This window comes from Rhinoderma darwinii, unplaced genomic scaffold, assembly GCF_050947455.1.
Source record: "Rhinoderma darwinii isolate aRhiDar2 unplaced genomic scaffold, aRhiDar2.hap1 Scaffold_3434, whole genome shotgun sequence".
NCBI lineage: Eukaryota > Metazoa > Chordata > Amphibia > Anura > Rhinodermatidae > Rhinoderma > Rhinoderma darwinii.
Window position 1 is genome coordinate 120,880 of NW_027463439.1, and position 16,563 is coordinate 137,442.

The 16,563-nt window shown below is 45.1% G+C and overlaps 4 non-coding genes across 4 annotated transcripts; all 4 read right to left on the reverse strand.

Annotated features, from left to right (window-relative positions):
- Window positions 1–6,439: 6,439 nt before the first annotated feature.
- Window positions 6,440–6,630, reverse strand: LOC142706728 (U2 spliceosomal RNA). The gene has a single exon (XR_012868456.1). It is a non-coding gene; the product is annotated as a U2 spliceosomal RNA (small nuclear RNA).
- Window positions 6,631–7,864: 1,234 nt separating this feature from the next.
- Window positions 7,865–8,055, reverse strand: LOC142706729 (U2 spliceosomal RNA). The gene has a single exon (XR_012868457.1). It is a non-coding gene; the product is annotated as a U2 spliceosomal RNA (small nuclear RNA).
- Window positions 8,056–9,289: 1,234 nt separating this feature from the next.
- On the reverse strand, window positions 9,290–9,480 carry LOC142706726 (U2 spliceosomal RNA). The gene has a single exon (XR_012868454.1). It is a non-coding gene; the product is annotated as a U2 spliceosomal RNA (small nuclear RNA).
- Window positions 9,481–10,718: 1,238 nt separating this feature from the next.
- Window positions 10,719–10,909, reverse strand: LOC142706737 (U2 spliceosomal RNA). Its single transcript, XR_012868464.1, has one exon. It is a non-coding gene; the product is annotated as a U2 spliceosomal RNA (small nuclear RNA).
- Between the last annotated feature and the right edge of the window lie 5,654 nt (window positions 10,910–16,563).

A 16,563-nucleotide genomic window follows, 5' to 3' on the forward strand; every position in this document is an offset into this window, starting at 1 on the left:
TTGGCGCAATTCATCGTCTTCCACGCTATTATCTTTTGGCTCGCGGTTGGGCATCTAAATAGTCCATATAAAATATCTTCATAATTCAAGTCTTTCAGGTCTGCCATCTTTACCAAAAGAGGGAATATTTTTTTCCAAAATTCCTTCGCAAAATCACACGTCCAAAAAATGTGTCGAATCGTTTCCTCGGCCTGGCAGCCTTCCCTCGGGCAGACGGCAGACCTCGCGAGCCTCCTTCTGTATTGGAATGCCCGGCATGGAAGACATTGATGAATGCAGCTCCAGGCCAGGTCCATCTGTGTATTAAAAAGATAAAACACATTAATAATTTTGAAGATAAAAGCACTTCGTTCCTCATTAAAATTCTCAATCCTGCTGACCGTCTCACTTTCTCTTAGGTCTTTAATTAATTTTTTACTATTTTTCAGCTCATTTACATTTTTTCCCTTCAGGTTGAATAAGGTCACTATCTTTTCTAAAATCACATAGTTTATTGAGAGTTTAAAAGCGTAAGGTGAGGATAAAACAATGTTGAACCACCCAAACCTTCGCATTAAAAACCCTGTATTAAAACGTAAAAAATAGGACCAATAATGTTCTTTAAAAAGGGAATTAAAACAGAAACTGAAGAACTTGATTAAAAGAAACCTGTTAAAATTCGGAAAATCTTTGCCACCCTTCGGTTTGGATTTCATCACAATCTCTCTTTTAAGTTTCTCCATTCTGGAACTCCAAAAGAAGGTAAAACATGCTTTAGTAATTTTTTGCAATAAAACCGTGGGGGGAGGGAAAACCATACTGAGATATAAAAGCAGGGGTAAAATGACCATTTTAATAATTAAAACTTTTCCCTCCATGGTAAGTTTTCTCATGTTCCACATACATATTTTTTAATCAACACTGTTTTTTATTGAAAAATTTTTCAGTACAAATTATGCATTGCAAGGACAAGAATAACATACTCATCATCACATAAAGTATATCAAAACAAACAACTGCATCAAAAAATTATGCTTAAGATAGAGTAATTACATATTTCACATACATATTTTTTGATTTACCTTCTGCGCCACCATGTCCCAACTGATAAAACCATTATCGCACTCACTGAAGGAGACACCTAAAATCGTAATATTATCTGACACAGGGACGGGTATGTCTCTAAAAGCCATGCTTCCTATATTTAAAATATTACTTTTGTCGAAGTTCACCTTAAAACCGGAAGCACAGCAATAAAACTCAATTTGTCTGAGGGTTCTCTGAAGCGACAGGGTGTCCCTGCAAAAAACCGCTACATCGTCCATGTACCCCACTGCTTTAGCCTCTACGCCGCCACCCCCGGGCAGGGGGACTCCACGTATTAACTTATCGCGGCGAATTGTACACAGTAGAGGCTCTAATGCGCAAATAAAAAGCAGTGGGGACAAGGGACACCCCTGCTTCACCCCTGAGTCTAAAATCACGTCCTGTGTCTTAAAACCATTCACTAAAATTTTGCTTGTGCAATCTTTATAAAAGGCTTTAAGTGATAATAAAAATCCTTCAGGTATACCCATACGCTCTAAAACCTTAAAAAGATAAAAATGAGAGACACGGTCGAACGCCTTCTCGAAGTCTATAGATAAAATGGCTAATTTACCTCTTCTAGACCTCGTGTCCTCAATCACATCTTTTACCAGGTTAAGATTATCCCAGATGCTGCGGCCTGGCACCCCACACACCTGGTTAGAGTGTACAATGTGGGGTATTATGGCTTTTAATCTATTTGCGCACACTTTTGCCATTATTTTATAGTCGCTATTCAGAAGGGTTATTGGTCTCCAGTTCTTCAAAACTGCGATGTCACCTTTCTTATGTAGCAGGGAGACCTCACCCTTCCGCCAGGACTTAGGCAGCATCTTGGAATTAAAAACTTCATAAAAAAGGCTAAAAAGATCCTCTTTTAAAATGTCATAAAATTTGACATAAAACTCACTGGGTATACCGTCCGGTCCGGGAACTTTTCCGGCTTTAAAACTCTTTACTGTTTCTAAAACCTCCTGCTCCGTCAGCTCCTGTAATAAAAAATTCTGGGAGACAGGGTCTAAAACAGTAGTAATCTCCTTCAGTGAGTCACGCATAAAATTATGATCCACAGTTTTAACACTAAAAAGGTCAGCATAAAACTCATGAACTTTACTTAAAATACCCTGTACATCTGACACACCTTCAATATTTTTAATAATAGCCTTTTTATTGTTAATTTTTTTAAAAAAGTACCTGGAGCAGGTCTCATTCTCCTCCACATGCTGAATTTTGGAACGGAAAATTATTTCTTTGCCTTTCTGCTCCAGGCACTGAGCTATTTCTTTTTTTAAATTAGTGATGTCAGTTTTAACGTCAATTTCATTATCTCTCATCTTGTACAGGGTCTGCAGACGGGTGCTGAGAATTTTAAAAAAAACATGTTTTTCTCTGGCTTTCGCCACGCTCTTTTTAATAAAAAATTCCTTTATTCTTTTTTTCATTTTCTCCCACCATGCACTGATGGGAGTACGCATGTCTCTCCCCCGCCTGCATTTTTGGTAAAATTCAATAAAATCAGTAAAAACCTGTGGATCATCTAAAAGGGAAACATTTAACTTCCAGGACTTCTTACACACCGGTTTATTAAAATCACGCTTTACATAAAATGATAAAAGCTTGTGATCTGAGAAAACATTAGTTAAAACTTCACAATTAAAAGGCAGTACATTCTCATTACAAAAAATAAAATCTATCCTGGAGCTACAGGTGGCGTTGCTCCAGGTAACGCCGGCTTCCTCTGGGCTGCTCCTATTACATTCTTTGTACAAATCTGTTAATTTAAAATCATTTACAATATCTTTGAGCAGTCCAGAGGTCTTATCGTAATTCCTACTTGTAGTACTGGTAAGCCGGCGTTCCCCCCTCAGGATACAGTTAAAATCACCTGCGAGGATAAAAGGCTCAGTTGTATTAATAAAAAGAGGTAACATTTCTAGCATCTCTGCTCTCTCCTTTTTGTCAGGTGAGCCGTAAAAATTTAAAAACTGCCATTTTACGCCGTCAATAAAAGTTTTAACCAATAAAATACGTCCTGGAAGAATCTCTTGAATAAAATCAATAAAAACGTTTCCCTTAAAAAGAATGGCGACCCCTGCTGATCTGGACTCGTTAGATCCAGACCAGACTGATGGACCATACTTCCAATCCTCTTTGTATTTATGGTACTTCATTGCATGGGGAATGCCGCACTCCTGCAGGAAAAAAACAGAGGCTGCCAGGCCAGATAAAAAACTGAAGAGAGCAACCCTTCTGACTTTGGACTTGGCGCCCCTCACGTTGAGGGAGATCCCCTTTATTTCAGACATCGTGGAGTTTTAATTGTGTTAGTCTTGATTTTAAAAAATAAATAATCGTGTTACTTAAAATCAGACTTGGCCTCCACCAGCAATACCAGAAATCTCGCTTGAACTCATCTCCCCGCCCTCGTCTGACTCTAGCGAGAAAGGGGATGATTCAGGAGAGGAACTACCTTCCGTGAGCGTCGAGCCAACAGCCCTCATCTCGTATACAGGGAGTCCAGATTCACACAGCCTTACCTGGGTCTCTAACGGCTGACCATATAGGTCTGTATCGGGTGGGTCCCCCAAGGGCCCCGCCGCTCCCCCCTGAGGCCGTGCAGGCCGTGCAGGCCGTTCTAGAGGGGGAGGTTGCGCACATGGCGGGGTGTCGGTTGGCTCGGGGGGAACAGTGCCCACCCTCCTCACCAGTAACGACGAGGGGGCGGTCCTAGGAGGAGCCTCACTTTGCTTTACGGACGTATCCATTTGCTCCTCCCCTGTCACCCCCCTACCGGCACGCTCCTGTTTACCCTTTTTACGGGGACCCACTTTCAGCCAACCTTCCTCTTCAGACTCCGTATCTAGAGACCCAGGATTGGGAGCAGGCCCGGCATCCACTGAGCAACCAGCACTCTGGGATGCCTCAGTTATCTCACTGGCCTGCCCCTTCTCAGCCTTACGTTTGGCTTGGCGTTTTTCCTTCGCACTGGACTCCCTTCTCTCCTCTGAGGCTGTTGGCTGTGAGGTACCTGCTTTGGCTCCAACAGACCGTACCCTTGAAGCCCAGGTACCCCGCTGCTCCTTTGCAGCACTGGCTTGTTCCTCTCCCTGAGGGCGGGGCTGGTCCGCTGGTGGAGCACGTGGGGGCGCCCCGGGTTGCTCTTCTTCTCCGCTTCGGTACCTATGAGGACAGAAAAATACAAGTGACCAGTTTTTTGACAAAAGTTGCATTTTTTTTCTTCTGTGCACTCCCTTATATTGTGCTCTTTGCTTCCACAGTTTCTGCAGGTGACATCGCAGTTAAAACTGGTATGTCCATAGGTACCACAAGCCCTGCAGAAGTTTGGCATCCCTGAGAAGTAGAGGTCGCCATTCACATTTCCAATTTTAAAACGAGCCGGTGGTAATCTCGTTTCTTGGGTGGAGGGGTCCTTAATCAGCGTAACTAAAAACTTCCATTTGGCGGTCCACACTCCACACTCGTTCATCACTTTCCCCAGGAGTTTGACATTTTTGAAGTAGGCAGCTAGAAATGCTGCCACTTCCATATCTCTCACATATGGGGAATACATTTTAATCACCACGAGTTTGGTTATTTCAAATTCATGCTCTACTACCTTGACTCCCGCTGCTACGAGTTCACCTTGTTTCCTCTCAGCTCGGTCCATAGCATCACGGAGTATTCCTTCTCCCATGAAGGTGACATCGTAGATTCCTCGCTTCGGGTAGTCCTGGATAGCCAAGAGCTCGTTCTTGTGGACCGCCAGCAGATCTTCCAAAATGGCGTGGACTAAAAATTTAATACCACGGGGACCGCCTCCACCCTCTGCCACGATAAATCGTGCAGAATTCTTAAGCCGGGCGTACACCGGCACCGCATCGGGTTCGCCTGCCATTAGCGTGGCCAGGTCGAACCGCACAGCTTTCGCTGCGCCCCTTGTCTTACGGAGACCAAGGGGCTGGGGGGGATCGCAACTCGTTGCTCAGGACTAAGCCTCTCTCCCAAATAGCAGCACGGGGGTGAAGTCCAGGCGAACCTGGACGATCCCCCGAGGCCGAGAGAGAGGGTACCTGAGCACCTTCTGACCAAAAACCTCCTGTATAAATACACTTGGTCTTAGCCAAAAGGCCGAGAAGCGATAACCCGAACGGGCCGCGCGTTGCCCGAGCCTGCCCGATACTGCTGTTCAGCCCTTGCAGCGATTCAGCCTACTTCTAGGCAATTCCATGGGGCCCTGCAGGCTCACACACTCACAGCTACACGGGAGGTGAATAAAGGCCGGAGAGGAAGCCAGACAGGATTTGCTTCTTTTGCTTGCACCACAATGCAGTGCTGAAAGAGGAGGAATCTACATAAAAACGCCTTCCTGGCAACGCCCAAATGCCCTGCTGCCATGCAGATAAACACTGGCAGCGGCAGCAAGTGCATGCCCACAGCCACCCCTTGTTCCTTCACACCTTGTATCAGCTGTAATCCAGTCCAGTCCAGTGCTGCCTGCTGAGCAGCACTGACCAACACTGCCTGGGCCCAGGCTTTTATCTCTGAGGCCCCATTATGATGTCAGAAAGCTGGCTCTGGCTCCTCAGGGCTCCACTATGACACGTGCAAAGTTCCGTCTGAACTTTATATAAGACGGTGCGGCTCAGTCAGTCACTCAGTGTTGCCTGAGAGGGCAACACTGCAACAGCCGGCCGCCAGGCTGTCTTTTTTTGCACAGCTAGTTGCCTCCAGGAGGCCACAAGAGGGAGACAAGGGACTGCAAAATGGAAAATAAGCATCCACCAACTTTACAGACAACTTCTCCTTGCTCCTACAACCTCCATCCTTGCACAGTTTGTTATTCTTCTAGGTAACATAGTAACAAATCCAAATTGCTGCTCTCTTTGTAGGCAAGCAAGGCTTTGTTGCAACTGCAATTCTTACTCCTTCTTGAAATGTAGGGACGACAGTACATTCCATCACATCCATCTAGTGTACACAGGTAGGTCCATTGTGGCGGGCGGGCGGGCGGCTTTAATGGCTGTTTGCTGTTCCCCTACTCCACTCCACTATTTGACTGTGGTGCTGCATCAATCAGTGGCTGGCTCAGGTGCAGCTCTTTAACTTACCTAAAAGGGAGGGCGGAGAGAAGACAAGGAAGGTGAATGAGCTGTTCCAATGTGAAATGCCGGAAACACAGACACACAGACGACACAAAACAAGAGGTGGCAATGTATTCATTAATTGCATTTAATCAATTAGCTCATTATCACTCATGCATTGTCCAACAGGTGTTGAAATAATGGGTTTAAAAGGGGAGATCCCTTCAGAAAGACAGAAACAATGGCAAACACAAAAAACACTTTTGGAATCTGATTTTAGTCAACACATAAGGAAAGGGTGCACCGGTCCTGGAAATACTGCAATACCAGGTCAATGCGTGGAGTGGACAGAGCAAGCTCTATTTCCATCTCCCTGTTCTAAAAATCCATTTAATATATGGTCCCCAGATAGGGGACGTATCAGATATTAAACTGATAAGAACAGATACTACACTTGATCTTAGCCAAAAGGCCGAGAAGCGACAACCCGAACGGGCCGCGCGTTGCCCGAGCCTGCCCGATACTGCTGTTCAGCCCTTGCAGCGATTCAGCCTACTTCTAGGCAATTCCATGGGGCCCTGCAGGCTCACACACTCACAGCTACACGGGAGGTGAATAAAGGCCGGAGAGGAAGCCAGACAGGATTTGCTTCTTTTGCTTGCACCACAATGCAGTGCTGAAAGAGGAGGAATCTACATAAAAACGCCTTCCTGGCAACGCCCAAATGCCCTGCTGCCATGCAGATAAACACTGGCAGCGGCAGCAAGTGCATGCCCACAGCCACCCCTTGTTCCTTCACACCTTGTATCAGCTGTAATCCAGTCCAGTCCAGTGCTGCCTGCTGAGCAGCACTGACCAACACTGCCTGGGCCCAGGCTTTTATCTCTGAGGCCCCATTATGATGTCAGAAAGCTGGCTCTGGCTCCTCAGGGCTCCACTATGACACGTGCAAAGTTCCGTCTGAACTTTATATAAGACGGTGCGGCTCAGTCAGTCACTCAGTGTTGCCTGAGAGGGCAACACTGCAACAGCCGGCCGCCAGGCTGTCTTTTTTTGCACAGCTAGTTGCCTCCAGGAGGCCACAAGAGGGAGACAAGGGACTGCAAAATGGAAAATAAGCATCCACCAACTTTACAGACAACTTCTCCTTGCTCCTACAACCTCCATCCTTGCACAGTTTGTTATTCTTCTAGGTAACATAGTAACAAATCCAAATTGCTGCTCTCTTTGTAGGCAAGCAAGGCTTTGTTGCAACTGCAATTCTTACTCCTTCTTGAAATGTAGGGACGACAGTACATTCCATCACATCCATCTAGTGTACACAGGTAGGTCCATTGTGGCGGGCGGGCGGGCGGCTTTAATGGCTGTTTGCTGTTCCCCTACTCCACTCCACTATTTGACTGTGGTGCTGCATCAATCAGTGGCTGGCTCAGGTGCAGCTCTTTAACTTACCTAAAAGGGAGGGCGGAGAGAAGACAAGGAAGGTGAATGAGCTGTTCCAATGTGAAATGCCGGAAACACAGACACACAGACGACACAAAACAAGAGGTGGCAATGTATTCATTAATTGCATTTAATCAATTAGCTCATTATCACTCATGCATTGTCCAACAGGTGTTGAAATAATGGGATTAAAAGGGGAGATCCCTTCAGAAAGACAGAAACAATGGCAAACACAAAAAACACTTTTGGAATCTGATTTTAGTCAACACATAAGGAAAGGGTGCACCGGTCCTGGAAATACTGCAATACCAGGTCAATGCGTGGAGTGGACAGAGCAAGCTCTATTTCCATATCCCTGTTCTAAAAATCCATTTAATATATGGTCCCCAGATAGGGGACGTATCAGATATTAAACTGATAAGAACAGATACTACACTTGATCTTAGCCAAAAGGCCGAGAAGCGATAACCCGAACGGGCCGCGCGTTGCCCGAGCCTGCCCGATACTGCTGTTCAGCCTTTGCAGCGATTCAGCCTACTTCTAGGCAATTCCATGGGGCCCTGCAGGCTCACACACTCACAGCTACACGGGAGGTGAATAAAGGCCGGAGAGGAAGCCAGACAGGATTTGCTTCTTTTGCTTGCACCACAATGCAGTGCTGAAAGAGGAGGAATCTACATAAAAACGCCTTCCTGGCAACGCCCAAATGCCCTGCTGCCATGCAGATAAACACTGGCAGCGGCAGCAAGTGCATGCCCACAGCCACCCCTTGTTCCTTCACACCTTGTATCAGCTGTAATCCAGTCCAGTCCAGTGCTGCCTGCTGAGCAGCACTGACCAACACTGCCTGGGCCCAGGCTTTTATCTCTGAGGCCCCATTATGATGTCAGAAAGCTGGCTCTGGCTCCTCAGGGCTCCACTATGACACGTGCAAAGTTCCGTCTGAACTTTATATAAGACGGTGCGGCTCAGTCAGTCACTCAGTGTTGCCTGAGAGGGCAACACTGCAACAGCCGGCCGCCAGGCTGTCTTTTTTTGCACAGCTAGTTGCCTCCAGGAGGCCACAAGAGGGAGACAAGGGACTGCAAAATGGAAAATAAGCATCCACCAACTTTACAGACAACTTCTCCTTGCTCCTACAACCTCCATCCTTGCACAGTTTGTTATTCTTCTAGGTAACATAGTAACAAATCCAAATTGCTGCTCTCTTTGTAGGCAAGCAAGGCTTTGTTGCAACTGCAATTCTTACTCCTTCTTGAAATGTAGGGACGACAGTACATTCCATCACATCCATCTAGTGTACACAGGTAGGTCCATTGTGGCGGGCGGGCGGGCGGCTTTAATGGCTGTTTGCTGTTCCCCTACTCCACTCCACTATTTGACTGTGGTGCTGCATCAATCAGTGGCTGGCTCAGGTGCAGTTCTTTAACTTACCTAAAAGGGAGGGCGGAGAGAAGACAAGGAAGGTGAATGAGCTGTTCCAATGTGAAATGCCGGAAACACAGACACACATACGACACAAAACAAGAGGTGGCAATGTATTCATTAATTGCATTTAATCAATTAGCTCATTATCACTCATGCATTGTCCAACAGGTGTTGAAATAATGGGGTTAAAAGGGGAGATCCCTTCAGAAAGACAGAAACAATGGCAAACACAAAAAACACTTTTGGAATCTGATTTTAGTCAACACATAAGGAAAGGGTGCACCGGTCCTGGAAATACTGCAATACCAGGTCAATGCGTGGAGTGGACAGAGCAAGCTCTATTTCCATCTCCCTGTTCTAAAAATCCATTTAATATATGGTCCCCAGATAGGGGACGTATCAGATATTAAACTGATAAGAACAGATACTACACTTGATCTTAGCCAAAAGGCAGAGAAGCGATAACCCGAACGGGCCGCGCGTTGCCCGAGCCTGCCCGATACTGCTGTTCAGCCCTTGCAGCGATTCAGCCTACTTCTAGGCAATTCCATGGGGCCCTGCAGGCTCACACACTCACAGCTACACGGGAGGTGAATAAAGGCCGGAGAGGAAGCCAGACAGGATTTGCTTCTTTTGCTTGCACCACAATGCAGTGCTGAAATAGGAGGAATCTACATAAAAACGCCTTCCTGGCAACGCCCAAATGCCCTGCTGCCATGCAGATAAACACTGGCAGCGGCAGCAAGTGCATGCCCACAGCCACCCCTTGTTCCTTCACACCTTGTATCAGCTGTAATCCAGTCCAGTCCAGTGCTGCCTGCTGAGCAGCACTGACCAACACTGCCTGGGCCCAGGCTTTTATCTCTGAGGCCCCATTATGATGTCAGAAAGCTGGCTCTGGCTCCTCAGGGCTCCACTATGACACGTGCAAAGTTCCGTCTGAACTTTATATAAGACGGTGCGGCTCAGTCAGTCACTCAGTGTTGCCTGAGAGGGCAACACTGCAACAGCCGGCCGCCAGGCTGTCTTTTTTTGCACAGCTAGTTGCCTCCAGGAGGCCACAAGAGGGAGACAAGGGACTGCAAAATGGAAAATAAGCATCCACCAACTTTACAGACAACTTCTCCTTGCTCCTACAACCTCCATCCTTGCACAGTTTGTTATTCTTCTAGGTAACATAGTAACAAATACAAATTGCTGCTCTCTTTGTAGGCAAGCAAGGCTTTGTTGCAACTGCAATTCTTACTCCTTCTTGAAATGTAGGGACGACAGTACATTCCATCACATCCATCTAGTGTACACAGGTAGGTCCATTGTGGCGGGCGGGCGGGCGGGCGGCTTTAATGGCTGTTTGCTGTTCCCCTACTCCACTCCACTATTTGACTGTGGTGCTGCATCAATCAGTGGCTGGCTCAGGTGCAGCTCTTTAACTTACCTAAAAGGGAGGGCGGAGAGAAGACAAGGAAGGTGAATGAGCTGTTCCAATGTGAAATGCCGGAAACACAGACACACAGACGACACAAAACAAGAGGTGGCAATGTATTCATTAATTGCATTTAATCAATTAGCTCATTATCACTCATGCATTGTCCAACAGGTGTTGAAATAATGGGATTAAAAGGGGAGATCCCTTCAGAAAGACAGAAACAATGGCAAACACAAAAAACACTTTTGGAATCTGATTTTAGTCAACACATAAGGAAAGGGTGCACCGGTCCTGGAAATACTGCAATACCAGGTCAATGCGTGGAGTGGACAGAGCAAGCTCTATTTCCATCTCCCTGTTCTAAAAATCCATTTAATATATGGTCCCCAGATAGGGGACGTATCAGATATTAAACTGATAAGAACAGATTTTTTTTTTGAGTTGACTACCCCAACAAAGGAGGTAACCGTTTATTTAAAATTTTGAACAAATTTACAATAAATCAATACATTTCAACAAAAATTTACATAAATTTACAATCATGGTTTTTTAATACAGATAAATACAAATTGTCAAATAAAAACAATTTATAAAAGGGCACTTGGTGGCATCATATTATGGAACTCCATTCACTTAAAAACCATTTTCTACATAAAACAGGAGAGAGTTTTTTATCTAAAAGAAAATATTTGTACATTTCATTAAGACAAATGGCTAAAACATCTTCCACAGCTAAAACTTCACACTTAAATAATAAAATGTTTCTGGCCGCCCACAGAGCTGCTTTTACGCAGTTGGTGATCTTCCATGCCATCATTTTTCGAGTCTGTGTTGGGCATTCCAGGCATCCATATAAAACGCCATCACTTGTGTATCTCCGAAGTCCTGTAATCTTCTGTACCAAGGGGAGGATTCTTGTCCATATCAATTTCGCGTAAAAACATTCCCAGAATAGGTGGTAGACTGTCTCATCATCTCTACATCCTCCCCTTGGACACGCAGCCGAGTTGGTCAGTCCCCTTCGATGCTGGAATGCCCGGCATGGAAGACACTCGTGGGCACAGCTCCAGGCCAGATCTTTCTGTGGGTTAAAAAGATATTTAGCGCTCACCATCTTCCATATTTCTTTACATTTTTGTTCATTAAAATTACTGATGGGAGCTACTAAAACATTTTCTTTTATCTTTTTTAAAATTCCTTTACTATTTTTTACTTCGTTAATATTTTTGTCTTTTAAGTTAAAAAGGTTTACAATTTTTTCTAAAATCTTATACTGGCCAGAAAGGTTAAAAGCATACGGGGAGCTTAAAACCGTGGAGAACCAACCGTTCCTCCTCATAAAATAACCTGTGTTAAAACGTATAAAATATGACCAGTAATGTTCCTTAAAAACTGCATTAAGACATAAAGTAAAAAATTTTATTAAAAGGAAGGCTTTTATATCGGGGAAATCTTTCCCCCCCATTGGTTTGGGTAATATTACCTTCTCTCTCCTGAGCTTTTCCATCCTGGAGTTCCATAAAAATGTGAAACATGCTTTAATTATTTTTTTCAATAAAATCTCAGGGGGAGGGAATACCATACTTAAATATAATAAAATAGGTAAAATCACCATTTTTGTAATTAAAACCTTTCCCTCCATTGTTAACTTTCTCATGTTCCACATGCAAATTTTCTGATTGACTTTTTGTGCCACCAAGTCCCAACTGGTAAAACCATTATTTGACTCATTGAAGGAGACTCCTAAAATTTGTACAGACTCTGACACAGGGACTGGAATGTCCATTAAAACCATTTTGCCGATATTTAAGATGTTACTTTTATTAAAATTGACTAAAAAACCGGAGGAGCAACAGAATTGGTAAATCTGTTTAAAAGATTTCTGTAATGACAGGGTGTCCCTGCAAAGGACCGCGACATCGTCCATGTACCCCACCACTTTAGCCTCTAGTCCCCCCCCGCCCGGCAGGGGGACTCCGCTTATCTGCTTATCCTTTCTTAACCTGCAGAGTAGAGGCTCGATCGCACAAATAAAAAGTAGTGGGGACAAGGGACACCCCTGCTTCACTCCGGAATTTAAAAGGACATCCTGTGTCTTAAAACCCTTTACTAAAATTTTGCTAGTACAATTTTCATAAAAGGCCTTCAGAGACTGTAAAAAACCTTCCGGTATACCCATTTTTTCTAAAACCTTAAAAAGATAAAAATGTGACACTCTATCGAAGGCTTTCTCGAAATCTATAGATAAAATTGCCATTTTACCTCCTCTCTCTTTCGTGTCACTGATCACATCTTTTAAAAGGTTTAAATTATCCCATATACTCCTCCCGGGTATCCCACAGACCTGATTGGAGTGTATGATCTGGCCTATCACTGCTTTTAATCTGTTCGCACATATCTTCGCCATTACTTTGTAGTCAGAGTTTAGCAAAGTGATAGGCCTCCAATTTTTAATGTCTGTTTTGTCCCCCTTTTTGTAAAGCAGGGACACCTCGCCTTTCTTCCAGGACCCCGGGAGGGCTTTTGTTCTAAAAACTTGGGTAAAAAGGGGGTGGAGATCCTCTTTTAAAATACCATAAAATATAACATAGAATTCTATAGGTATACCGTCAGGGCCAGGGACTTTACCTGTTTTAAAACTCTTTGTAGTTTCTAAAATCTCCTGTTCCGTAATATCCTGTAATAAAAACACTTGGGAAGCAGGATCTAAAACAGCATCCACCTCCTTCAATGAGTCGTTCATAAAATCAACATCAACATGTTTTGTATTAAAAAGATCCGCATAAAAACCGTGCACCTTTTTTAAAATGTTTTGGGTATTTGTTTCCCCATCTATCTCATTTAACAGGGTATGCTTATCATTTATTTTCTTGAAGAAGTACCTGGAGCAGGTCTCATTTTCTTCAAGATGTTTTACCTTAGAGCGAAAGATTATCTCCTTTCCCCTCTGCTCCAGGCACTGGGAGATTTCTTTTTTAATTTCGGTGATCTCTTTCTCCACATGCATACCCTGTTCTCTGAACTTGTATTGGGTCTGCAGACGGGTATTTAAATTAGCATAAAATTCAAATTTTTCTTTTGCTTTCTTCATCCCAGCTTTAATAAAAAAATCTCTTATCTTTATTTTCATTTTTTCCCACCAGGAAACAATTAGCATATTGGGATGTCTTACCCGTCTGCAGCCCTTATAAAAGGTGATAAAATCGGATAAAATTTGCGGATCCTCTAAAAGGGATACGTTTAATTTCCAGGCTTTCTTCGGAGTTCTCCTTTGATCGTTCAAATTAACTTTAAAATATAAAAGTTTATGGTCAGAAAACACGTTAGAATTAAGATCACATTTAAAAGGCAGTATTTGATAAGAGCAAAAAATAAAATCAATCCTGGAGCTGCAGTTTACATTGCTCCAGGTGACGCCGTCCTCTTCAGGTAGATCCCTATTGCATTTTTTAAAAACATCAGTAAGTTTAAAATCCACTGTAATATCTTTTAAAATAGACGGGGTTTTATCATAATTTCGACTTACTGAATTAGAGAACCGGCGTTCCCCCTTTAAAATACAATTAAAATCACCAGCTAAAATAAGTGGTTCTGAATCATTGATAAAAAGGGGTAAAATTTCTAGCATTTTTGCTCTTTCCTTCTTGTCTGTAGAACCATAAAAGTTTAAAAACTGCCATCTAACACCGTTTATAAAAGCTTTGACCATTAAAATTCTGCCTGGTAAAATTTCATAAAAACGATCAATTAAAACGTTCCCTTTGAATAAAATGGCGACACCTGCGGCTTTGGATTCATTGGACCCGGACCACACTGAAGGTCCGAGTCTCCAGTCTTCCTCATATTTTTTATAATTCATGCGGTGAGGTATGCAGCATTCCTGTAGGAAAAACACTGAGGCGGTAAAAACAGAAAGGTAGTTAAAAAGGGCAGCTCTTCTTGTCTGTGAGTGCACGCTTCTTACATTAAAGGAAAGACCACATAACTCAGCCATGAGGAAAAGGGAGAGAGACAGTCTATTTTTATCTTACCCGAGGAGGCCTCAGCAGTCCTCCGCGTCGCCAGACACCCCACTCGAGCTCTCATCATCATCTTTCCTCGAATCAAATGTGCGCATCGATGAGGTTTGAGAGGAAGTCCCGTCACTCAGCTGACCCCCCTCACCTAAGGCACTTCTTGAAAATGGGTCCCAGACGGACTCAACGGGTAAAATTCGGCAATCTCTGGCAGCGTCCTCCCCTTCTATAGGGGCAGGAATCGCGCTTCTTGACGTCTCAGGGACCACGCCTACCTCGGAGGCAGCTGTCCCTATATCCCCCAACTGTCTGGAAGGGGGGGGACCTTTAGCTGTCGCTTCCGGGGGCACGTCAGCTGGTTTCCCTGCCTTCAACCTGGCAGGTACTCCCATCGGCACCCCCGCTGCCACCTCCGAGTACGCCCTACGTCTCTTAGTGAGAGCTGCCGCTCCGCCCGGGACCTCTGCCTCAGGTACAGGCTGACCCAGCATCTCTTGCAGGCCAGTAGGATCAGCTTCATCCGAACTACCCTGTGCCCCAGTCTCCTGGGGGGGCTCTTTCGTCCGCTGATCACTGGCTCTGCGTTTTTGTCGCCTCTGCTCTTTAGGGTCACCTGTTTGGGGGGGTCTGCTGGAGGTATCCATATCATCTTGCTCGCCTCCTTGGGGTTCCTCTCCTTGTACAGGGGTGATCTGGCCTGCGGGCCGCTCGGGACGCCTTGGCCGGTCCTCGGGTTGTTCCGACTCTTTAGATCTGTGGGGACAAGTAGCATACAGGTGACCAACTCGGCTGCAAAAACGGCACCTTTTCCCCAGAGGGCAAGTTTTGGTCTCGTGCTCAGAGCTGCCGCAGTTCCTACAGGTGCTGTCACAAGACTCCTTGGTGTGACCGTACTTTTGGCACTTCCTACAGAATGGAGGCATCCCTGAAAAATAAAAGTCTCCGGCCATATCACCTATTTTAAAACGTGCTGGCGGCAACATTATCCCTCCTGTAAAATTGGCATCTTTATAACACGTTACATTGAATCTCCACTTTGAGGTCCATACACCAACCTCGTTCATTACTTTGCCAATACATTTCACAGTTTTAAAATAAGGGAATAAAAAGGACATCACTTCTTTTAAGTCGGCAAAAGGGCAGTACATCTTTATAACTATCATTTTAGTGATGTCCATAACGTGCTCATAAAAATCAACACCGTCCAGTCTCGGGTCATTTTTTACCGTATAAGCCGCCAGCAGATCTCGGAATACTCCATTCTGTATGAAAGTAACGTCGTATGTCCTCCTTCTTGGGTAATCCTGCACCGCCAAAATTTCTCTCTTCTGGATGTTGAAGATACCAACAAGTACGGTCTCCACCACGAATTTTAAGCCGCAGGTCGTCGCCTTCTCCTCCGATAGCACTACACGAATTGTGTTTTTAATCCGGGCATAAGCCGGTATCTCACATGGATCCTCGTCCATGGTGAGTAAGGTTTTTTTTAGGAATCGTTACGCTACTCCTTAGTAGGCGCAACTTTGGGCGCAACTCCCCTTTTCAGCCGAAGCCTACACGGGGGTATGTGGATCGCAACCCGTTGCTCAGGACTAAGCCTCTCTCCCAAATAGCAGCACGGGGGTGAAGTCCAGGCGAACCTGGACGATCCCCCGAGGCCGAGAGAGAGGGTACCTGAGCACCTCCCAACTAAGACCAGGCAGCACTGACTACAAGTAACCAGCACTACACTTGATCTCAGCCAGAAGGCCGAGAAGCGATAACCCGAACGGGCCGCGCGTTGCCCGAGCCTGCCCGATACTGCTGTTCAGCCCTTGCAGCGATTCAGCCTACTTCTAGGCAATTCCATGGGGCCCTGCAGGCTCACACACTCACAGCTACACGGGAGGTGAATAAAGGCCGGAGAGGAAGCCAGACAGGATTTGCTTCTTTTGCTTGCACCACAATGCAGTGCTGAAAGAGGAGGAATCTACATAAAAACGCCTTCCTGGCAACGCCCAAATGCCCTGCTGCCATGCAGATAAACACTGGCAGCGGCAGCAAGTGCATGCCCACAGCCACCCCTTGTTCCTTCACACCTTGTATCAGCTGTAATCCAGTCCAG